This window comes from Orycteropus afer, unplaced genomic scaffold (genome assembly GCF_000298275.1).
Source record: "Orycteropus afer afer isolate SDZICR_OR568_19922 unplaced genomic scaffold, OryAfe1.0 scaffold00075, whole genome shotgun sequence".
Taxonomy (NCBI): Eukaryota; Metazoa; Chordata; class Mammalia; order Tubulidentata; family Orycteropodidae; genus Orycteropus; species Orycteropus afer.
Genome location: NW_006921662.1, coordinates 10,657,681 through 10,666,974, shown reverse-complemented (window position 1 = coordinate 10,666,974; position 9,294 = coordinate 10,657,681). Strand labels below are relative to the sequence as shown.

Sequence of the window (9,294 nt, the reverse complement as noted above, 5' to 3'; positions counted from 1 at the left end):
CCCTAGCTGCCCTTCAGGTCTGGAATTAAACCCACGCTTGTGGCTTCCAGCCAAACAATAGATAGGCATATGAGTTGAACATTTACCTTAGGTAGATACACTCCTTGGAGAGAACAATCATGGGAGAAAGAAGGGCTGCTTATGTACTGGGAGACAGCTCAGGGGGCAAGAGTGCATGGAGGGATGGACACAGGGAGGAGGTAACGGGAGGAAGTATGAGGGGAGATGTTTCATTGTGGTAAATTGTGGTCAATGTCATGAGACAAAGTCTGTGTGAACTGCTGTATGGAAAGTGAATTTGCTCTGTAAATTTTCACCCAAATCACAATTTTTCAAAAAAAAAAAAAGAAAGAAATCACAAGTGTATATACTATGTAATTCCATTTATATGCATTTCAATAACAAGCAAAACAAATCTATGGTAACAGAAATGAAAAAAAAATGGTTGCCTATGGGGAATGGAAACGAGCTCTGGTAGCATAGTGGATAAGGCATTTGGCTGCTAACCAGAAAGTTGGTGGTTCAAACCCACCAAGCTGCTCTGCAGAAGGATGATGGGGCAATCTGCTTCCATAAAGATTTACCACCTTGGAAACCCAATGGAGGTCCTCTGAGTCAGAATCAAGCCAATGGTAGTGAGTTTTAATTAGTTTGATAGGGAATGGAATTGTCCGGAAGAGGGGTGCAGGGAACTTTTGGTGGTGATAGAAAGGATGATGAAAATTATAGTGATGGTCACATACATATTTATCCAAAAACAAACCCATTGCTGTTCAATTAATCAACTCATAGTGATCTTGTAGGACTGCCCCATAGAGTTTTCTGAGCTTTAAATCTTCATGCAAGCAGACTGTCCCCTCATCTTTCTCCTGCAGAGTGGCTGGTGATTTGAACCACTGACCTTTTGGTTAGCAACCAAGCACTTTAACGACTGCACCACCTTTGTCAAAACTCATTGAATTGTATATGTAAGAATATGCACCCCCCGGATTACAAGTAGAAATTGCCAAACTTATCATCATAATTTTAACATATCCCTTCCAGATACAAGCAGACAATAATTTGAGCAACAACCTAAACCTACTGGCCACTGAGTTGGTTCCACTCTACTCTGTCATAGGACAAAGTAGAACTGCCCCATAGGGTTTGCAAAGCTGTAAATATTTATGTAAGCAGACTGCCCTATCTTCTACCGTGGAGCAGCTGGTGGATTCAAACCATAGACCATTTGGTTAGCAGCCCAATGCTTTAACCACAGTGCCACCAGAGCTCCTTTGAGCAAGAAAGTCACTGTTAAAAATTCATTAGCTTTATTTTTCAGTTCATGAATCAGGATCATCTGATCTGAAAGTTAGACTAGAAGTTCAGAGCTCAAAACGGGTAGAAAGGAATTTATAAAGGCAGGTGAATTGTCCTATTGACTAGCTTAAGTTTCTGTTTCCAAGAAAGTCAATTGATTGACTTGGATTTTGGCTCCTGGGAAAGCTAGCCATTTACAGTTTGCTGCCATGAGGCTCAGCATAAGCCACCATTTTGGACCTAGCTTAGCTTATCATCACAAACTTTATCTAATATATATATAGAATCCAGTATCCAACAGTTAGTGGAAATACATTTATTTTTTTCAAGAACAAATGGAACATACATGTGTTACTTAAGGTTGTGTATCAACTTAGCTGGGGCATAATCCTCAGTGGATTAGCGTTTATGAAGTAGTTATCCCCCATGATGAAATCTGATATAATGTAATCACCTCCATGATGAATTCTGCTATGAGAAGCCAATCAATTGAAAGGAACTTTCCTCAGGGGTGTGACCTACTACTTCCAATATATATGGATGTTCTGGCAAAGCTCTCTGACTTTTTGCTCAATGTGGATCCTACATCTGCCTCATCATCATCTGACCTCTGGTTCTTAGACTTGGACCAGTGGCCTGCTGTATTGTCTGCCATTGTTCGGATTGTTGCCTTCACAGCCTGTGAGCCAACAGTCTACCATCTGACCTGGTGATCTTAGATTTGTCAGCCTCCAGAGCCAGCAGCCTGCCAGCCTGCCATATTCCCTGCTGATCTTGGGTTCATCAACCCCTGCAACTTGAAATTAATTTTATCTCTCTTTCTATATATATATATGTGTGTGTGTGTGTGTGTGTGTGTGTGTGTGAGTGTGTGAGTGTGTGTGTGTGTGTGTGTGTCTCACTGGTTTTGCTTGTTTAGAGAACCCAGCCTAAGAGAATATTGCATTGGGGAAATCTTCTTCAAAAGATCTCTTCAAAGTGTTAAAAAGCAAAGATGTCACTTTGATGACTAAGGTGTGCCTGTCCCAAGCCATGGTGTTTTTGGTATGCAGGAGATAACTGGACAGTGAATAAGTAAGATCAAAGAGAACTGATGCATTTTAATTATGATGTTGGTGAAGAATACTGAATATACCACGGATGAACAAACAAATCCGTTTTGGAGGAAGTACCACCAGGATGCATCTTAGAAGCAAGGATGGTGAGACATCTTCTTACTTACTTTGGACATGTTGTCAGGGAAGATCAATTGCTAGAATAGGACATCATGTTAGGTAAGGTGGAGGGTCAGTGAAATCAGGGGTGGGTAGGTGTGGGTCAGAGAAGGCATAACCTTTCATGAGATAGAGTGACACCGTGGCTGCAACAGTGAACTCAAACATACAAACAATTGTGAGGATGGTGCAGGACCTGCAATGTTTTGTTCTATTACATATGAATCCAAGCTGTTGTTGTTGTTGTTATGTGCCATCGAGTCAGACCCGACTCATAGCAACCCCTCCTTGGGTTTCTGAGTCAGTATCACTATGGAAGTAGATTGCTCCATCTTCCTCGGAGGGAAGAAAGTGGCAACTAACCAGAAAAAGAAGCCAATGTGGAAAAGCTGCATACTGTATGGTTCCAGCTATATGACGTTATGTAAAAAGCAGTTATAGAGACAGTAAAAAAATCAGTGTTTCTGAGGATTTAGGGGAAAGAGAAGAGAGATGAATAGGTAGAGCACAGTACGAATATAATGCAGTGAAACTATTCTGTATGATACAATAATGGTGGACACATGACATAAACATTTGTCAAAACACTGTACAGCACAAAGAATAAGCCCTAAACTAAACTATTAATTTTAGTTAATAATGTATCAGTATTTGTTCATCAATTACAACTAATGTACCGCAATACAAGCTGTTAATAATAGGAAAAACTGCACAGGGGCAAGGGGTAGTCTACACAATTTTTCTGTAAACCTAAATCTGCTCTAAAAATAAAGTTTATTTTCAGGAAAACATTTTAGAATAAAATGACATATCTAGGAGCTCTATTGGCATAGTGCCTAAGGCATTTGACTGCTAACTAGAAGGCTGGTGGTTGAAACCCACCAGCCATTCCTCGGAAGGAAGATTGGGCAATCTACTTCTGTAGAGATACTGCTTTGGAAACCCAAGGAGGGGTTGCTGTGAGTTGGATCCGACTCCATGGCAGTAAGTGTGGGTTTTTTTTTTTTTGGTATTTTAAATGTGCGTCCAAGTAATCCATTATGGAGGTAGGGTGCAGAGGACAGAGTTACAGATGCAACAAGATTAATTGGGTGAGAAGCTTTAATCACGAAGGCCACCTGCTGCGACCCAGTCGCCCGTGCTTGCTGGTTGGTGTCTTAGGCGGTTGTTGTTGCTGTTGTTGTCACTGCCCACTCAGCGCTGTCTGCACTATGGCTTGGATCCGCACAGTGCTGCAGCGTCTCTGAAGATGTGGGTCTTCGGAGCCTCTTTAGTGCCGGAGCTCTGGCCGCAGGGAGCCCCGCGGTGGTGGCGACAAAGGAACGGAGCCTCTGGATGGACACTTCCTGGGAAGCTTTGCTAACTTGCAGCAGCTGGACCATGCTCATCATTAATATCTCTATGTTAGCATAATCGTCACATCATTTCACTGTGCTCTTGAGCCTTGTGGGCCTCTAGGCAAGATGTTCCTGTCCATAGGGATGTACCATTGGGTATTCAGCTATGACAATGCCCTTGAGGACCCTGCACCCGTGATGACTCCTCCATCAGACATGGGCAGCGTTCCCTGGAAGCCAGTGATTCCAGAACACAAGTATCAGCACCTTGACAAGGTGGAGGAAGGAGAGTCCAGTGTATCCTCCCTGCCATGACCCTGTCATCAGCCACTGGCAGTATGGACAAGGTCCCAGTGGTGAAGGCTAAAGCCACCCATATCATCATGAATGCTCTGAGCACAGAACAGACCCAGAAGAACATTCAGCAGTTTGAGCAACAAGAAGGGCTGAGAGATGTTGGCTACACACCTCACAAGGGTCTCACCATCGAGGAGACCAAGTACTTTCGAGTGGCAGAAGCACTTCACAAACTAAAGCTGCAGAGTGGAGAGATCACAAAGGAAGAGAAGCAGCCTGCATCAGCACCGTCCACCCCAAGCAGCACCCCTCACTCTTCCCCTAAGCAGAAATCGGAGGCTGGTTCACTTCTGGTTCTTCTGCAGCCTTACCTGGGCCAAGTTCTGTCACCATGGATTCTGGAAGTGGGGATAAGGACAGAAAACCATCTGATAAATGGAGCCTCTATGGACCAAGATCCCTCCAGAAGTCTGATTCCGGAGGTTTTGCCACCCAGGCTTAAGAGGAGCCCAGAAGCCCTCTCCAATGGAACTGATCCGTGTGCAGGCCACCCGTATGGCTGGGGATCCAGCAGCCTTCAAGCCACCCAAGATGAACAGCCCAATGATAGAAGGGAAGAAAAGCGCCCCGGACCTGTAACCTCAAACCCTATGTCTTGAATGTGCTTACGACCACTGGGTTCTGGAACTCTTTCTGTTCTAGGGACTCTGGATCAAGGGTGTTTCCTCCCCCAGGCCCCTTTTATCTTGGCCTGACACAGGAAAAGTGGTATTTTTAAAAAAATCTGTTAGACCAAGGCTAGAGCTGGAGATAGTTGGCTATTGAGAAACATTAGTGCAAAGCTTGTCCTTACTACATGGAAGAAACCATTTTGTACTGCTTTAATTTAAAGTTGTTGTTGTTGTTGTTGTTGTTATGTGCCTTCAAGTCGTACCCGACTCACAGCAACCCCTCCTTGGGTTTCCGAGGCAGTATCACTATGGAAGTAGATTGCCCCATCTTCCAAGGAGTAGCTGATGGGTTTGAACTACCAGCCTTCTGGTTAGCAGAATAAATAATCTTAGCAATGATGTATGGGAAACCTCATGACCTATTTTTGTATCATTCCCCCTAGACAAGAGCTTTGGCTTTGGTTTCCTAGGTAAATAATTTTTGTGCTATTCCAAAATCCAGGCTTCTTTATTCCTTTACCACTGTCAGTGTGAGCATCAACAAATCATGGAGTAGAGGTGTTCACTAGCTAGTTTAAACAACTTTGGCCCTTCTGACCTCTGGACACTGGGTTGGTACTGTGCTCTGGCTTGGTTGGTTGACAGGACTAAGATCTGGGTACAGAGCCAGACCTGTGCTGAAACTGGCCTCTCCTTGCCTTCTTGGTAAGATCTGTAGCCAGTTCTTAATGTAGTCTCTCTTGGGCCATTACTGTTGGAGCGATGCACCTCTTTTGTGTGTCACACAGAGCAAACACTAGTCTTGCAAATCCTTTATTGCACTTTAAAGTAAGATTAATTTAATTCCAATTTAGTTGAAAATTTCATAAGGGAGAAAATTCGGTATGCTGATTTTATGGATATTAATTTTTTTCAAAAGTGCAGAAGATTTAACTGTAGCTAGCCTTGAGGCTCATATGAAACTACTGTCACTTTGTTTATTTCCTTGTTCAGCCAAGGGCTCAAAACCTTCTTCCTAGGGGTGTGGAAGAAATTAGCATTTTCCTCTAAAGTGAGCCTCATACCTTTATACACATACATAAATCACTGAAGAAAGGAAATAGGGAAAGTGGCTTGTATTGCTACCCTCTGTGTACATGTTCAGTGATTGTCTTGAGCACTGTCTCAAATACCTGCTGTTTCTGGATTGGATATTGTCTACATAAGGAGCTGACCCTTCCCTAGAGAGACCCTGGAGTCTAGAATTATGAGAACAATTAGTTTATTTGTGTCTTCTGTTATGCTTGTATCTCTTACTTGTTTTGACAATAAAAAATCCTCACTACTTTCTCAAAAAAAAAAAAAAAGATTAATTGGGTGATAAATATGTGGAAGTTTATTATACTGTTCTTCCTACTTTTGTTTAAGTTTAAAGTTTTCTTGAATAGAGTTTTAAAATAAGGAAGGTGGATGAAAATGGAAAAACCTACATTTGTAAATTTAAAGAATATTTATAAATAGGTCAAAGATAAAATTATATTAGAACCCAGAAAATACTCAAAACTAAAACTAAGCATAATACAAGTAAAAATTTGTGGGATGCCTAAAAAAAGGTAAATGTTTTTCTTTATAGTGGAGAAATCTGACAGGTATCACCTTAACCAAATGATCGAAAGTAAAAGTAATCTCACTAGTAATAGGACAAGCTGACATCATGTGCCTACAGATAGGATGCTCTGAAAAGAACACCATATCACTTATGTAGTATTCTTATGCAAAATGAAAAATCAGAATCTAATCATGTGGAAAGGAGCCCTGATGACCCAATGGGTAAGTGCTCAGCAGCTGACCAAAAGTTTGGCAGTTCTAACTCAACTAGCAACTCTGTGGAGAAAGCCCTGGTGATCTGCTTCTGTAAAGATTACAGCCAAGGAAACCCTATGAGGCAGTTCTACTCTGTTACATGGGGTTGCTCTGAGAATCAACTTGAAGGCACTCAAAACAACTATCATGTGGAAACAATATGACAAACTCCAACTGAAGGGTATTCTATAAAATAATTGGCCTTTACTCTTAAAAATGTGTCAGTGTCATAAAAGACAAAGACTGAGGAATCATTCCAGAGTAAAGGACACTCAAAGGATACAACAAGTAAATACAGTGTGTCATCTTGGAATAGATCCTGAATCAGAAAAGAAATGGAACTAAAAGATATTATTGGGTTATCAGCAAAATTTGAATATCAATACTGTTGTATCAAAAGTTGTCTCCTGACTTTGATTATTGTGTTATTGAGTTTTCTAAAAGAATGTTTTGGTTCATAGGAGATACATGCTGAAATATTTATGGATAAAGGATCATGATTCCAATGTTCAGCTATCAATAATAATAACAACAATAAAAACTACAAGAGTGGCGAATTGTGAATAATTGGCAAATCTAAGTGAAGGATATGCAGGTGTTTGCTACACTGTTCTTGCAACTATTCTGTAGGTTTGGAGGTGGCTTCTTATAGTACAGGGAGGAGCCATGGTAGCGCATTGGTTAAGTACTCAGCTGCTTGTCACAAGGTCAGAGGTTCAAATGCAGCAGCCACTCCTCCACAGAAAAAAGATGAAGTAATCTGCTTCCACAAAAATTTGCAAGATTGGAAATCGTGTAGGGCAGTTAGTTATACTCTGTCCTATAGGGTCACAATGAGTTGGAATCAACTCAATGACAATGGGTTTCCTACAGTACGATGATGTATCTCTTCATTAAAGACCAGTATACATTGCTTGAGAAGGAACGAGATAACAGCATTAAAATTCCTATTTGCAAAAGTGAGATAGAAAACACACACTAGTCAGTGGGTCACAAGAAGTATCAAATCCTACTGGACAGGAATGGTGAAGCTTGTCTGTTCTGACAGTGATACCTGCCAAACATTGATTCCTTTGTCCTGAGTGACTTAAGCCATTAAAGACACACTGAAGTGAAGAGCAAAGGACATGACCTTTAGTAGGTTTGTGAGGGGAACTTTTATAGGGTGAGGATTATATCAGAATAGTTATACAAACAGTTTTGTATAATTACAAGTTAAGCATATACATCTATACAAAGATGATGGCTTTTAGCATGTTTCATTATAATGTTAAATTTCTGTCCAGGGGGGTGATTTTTAGTATTCTGATGTTCCCTTTTGCCTAGATTTAAGCTGTCCTTGAACTTTTATGGGTCCTCAAACCTCCTAACTATTTGTTATTTTTCAAAAGCTACATTTTAGTTCTCTTATCTCATTGGGAGGAACATTGTAGATCTTCTCTAAATAATATCATGCATTCTTTTAAGGAACCGCTGTGCATCATCACTAGTGTCCTTGATTACCTCATCTGGAAGCCCTATTCTGCTTTCTAGGAGTTCAGGCAGTCCCCGGATTACAAACTAGTTCTAGTCCTAAGTATGTGTTTAAGCTGAATTTGTAGGTAAATCGAAGCAGGCGCATATGGTTCTTATTTAGCCTCACCTCAGTGCAAGAAATGGCTCAAAGCCTTTTCAGTACTTTAAAAGCTGCACATGCAGCAAGTGAAAGTGATTGTGATGAAGCATTTGCTGTGAGTAGGGGTTGGTTTGATCATTTCAAAGTGAGGGCTGAAAGACCGAACTGGCTACTCTAAACTTGGCTAAGATACCCTGAAACCTCAAAGATAAATTCCACCTGCAGACCCCACACCCTCCCCCACCTTGTGAAACCTCAAGGATAAGTTCCACCTGCAGACCCCACACCCTCCCCCACCTTGTCAAAAACAATCCCATTTCCTTGAAACTGCAACTCTTGCAAAACCCCTTTCGCACCAGAGGTCCCTATAAAAGGGGTCAACACTTCCCCCAGGCATGGCTCTACTCTTCAATTGGCCTTGTTCACGTTGCTCCTAGAGTCATCCCTCACAGGCTTTTCTTCAATAAAGCCTGCTCTGATCTATTGAGGTCGTGGTAATTTTCTACTCTTCTTGTTCACTTTAACTTCTGTACTTCCACACTTACCTAACAAGTGCAAATTTAAAAAACATTAAAGCACAAGTACAACTTGTCCATAAATCAAACATTCATAAACTGGGGATTTACTGTGATTCCTTTGTCTGTTGTACTCTGTTAATCGTTAATCTGATTGTTTTCTTTAATAGGTTGTTCTCGGGAAAAAAAAAAAAAAAAGGTTGTTCTCATCCATTATCTTCTATGGCCACATGCAAAATGTATATTGAATTTTTTTTTAAGCATCCATCAAAACTTTTTTTTTTTTCTTGTGATACTAATGTATTTTCTTTTTCTTTCTTTTTTTTTAAAATTAGGATTTGGGTGAAGCTTTACATAGTAAATTCACTTTTCATACAGCAGTTCACATATACTTTGTCTCATGACATTGACCAAAATTTACAATGCAGCAGCTCCCCTCCCACTTCCTCCCCATAGTTACCTCCTCCCAGTGTCCATCCCTTCATACTCTTCTGCACCCTGAGC

General features: G+C 41.0%; 1 pseudogene; it reads left to right on the top strand.

Annotated features, from left to right (window-relative positions):
* The first annotated feature begins 3,952 nt into the window (after positions 1–3,952).
* On the top strand, positions 3,953–4,925 carry LOC103197302 (annotated as a pseudogene).
* The last annotated feature ends 4,369 nt before the right edge of the window (positions 4,926–9,294 follow it).